This window comes from Trachymyrmex cornetzi, unplaced genomic scaffold (genome assembly GCF_001594075.2).
Source record: "Trachymyrmex cornetzi isolate Tcor2-1 unplaced genomic scaffold, Tcor1.1 scaffold2029, whole genome shotgun sequence".
NCBI lineage: Eukaryota > Metazoa > Arthropoda > Insecta > Hymenoptera > Formicidae > Trachymyrmex > Trachymyrmex cornetzi.
In genome coordinates this window covers 11,566-12,651 of record NW_017296668.1, presented here as the reverse complement: position 1 = coordinate 12,651, position 1,086 = coordinate 11,566, and positions in this window count along the sequence as shown.

The following is a 1,086-nucleotide window of genomic DNA, read 5'->3' as shown; positions in this document are numbered from 1 at the left end:
TTATACACAACACACGCACACGCACATACACAACCCGACGTGATACGACGCAAAGCCCGAGCTTGACGAGCTCAACGACAACAATCAAGCAGGTTAGGTTTTACGGACAGAATTAAGAGCAACATAATAGAAATTTGATTTATCGGCCGCTTGTAATTGTTGATAAGTCAGGTTGCAACTAGAGGCTACATTGGCTATAGCATGCTACAAAAGCAAGCATTATTGGTTCATTTGACATTACGAATATGTGCATCGAGATTATTCACGCGCTGAATCATAAGATTCGTTCGCGTGGTAGCATATTCCAGCATGCTCCAACGTGCACCAGGATGCTGTTACCATAACTCCTATTCGCTCTAATGAACCCGTTAGAACAAATATTGCGATTCAGCGCGTAAATAATCTCGAAGTACACATTCGTAATGTCGAATGAACCAATAATGCCCACTTGTAGCCAATATCAGATTGTCAATCGTGTCAATTATCATAGTCAATTATCATGCACCGCGATGCGGATTGGTCGCGGGGGACGGGGTGGGATGGCGCGACCCCCCGCGAAGGTCTGATAAATACGGAGGACCGATCGATCCGAAAATCAATAATCCCTCGAGCATCGTAGAATCGAAGGAACAAGAAGTAGCAGCGTACAGTAACGAAGAGTATTATGATATGCTCATGGCACTCGGTGAGTGTCATGGACAACAATACGTTGCTGCAAGAAGATACGTCGAGCTGTATCCGAACAGAGCAAGATATCCACATGCCAGCGTTATACTCGAAGCAGCGGAAAGATTGTACGAAACCGGAAGCGTCCTGCCAAAGAAGAAGGAGGCCGGTAGACAGAGTTACGCAAGAAACGTACGAAATACGGAAACAGTTTTTCGTACCGTTGAGCAAGAACCGGAAACCAGTATTCGAGATATTGCTTGACAGCACGGATTATCGTATTCGACCGTACAACAAATTTTGAAAGAAGAAAAATTGCACGTCTATACTAGCGTGCAACATCTACGAGAAGAAGACTATCCTCGGAGGAAAATATTTTGCGAGGATTTCCTCAGAAGAGCTGACGAAGATCCAGAATTT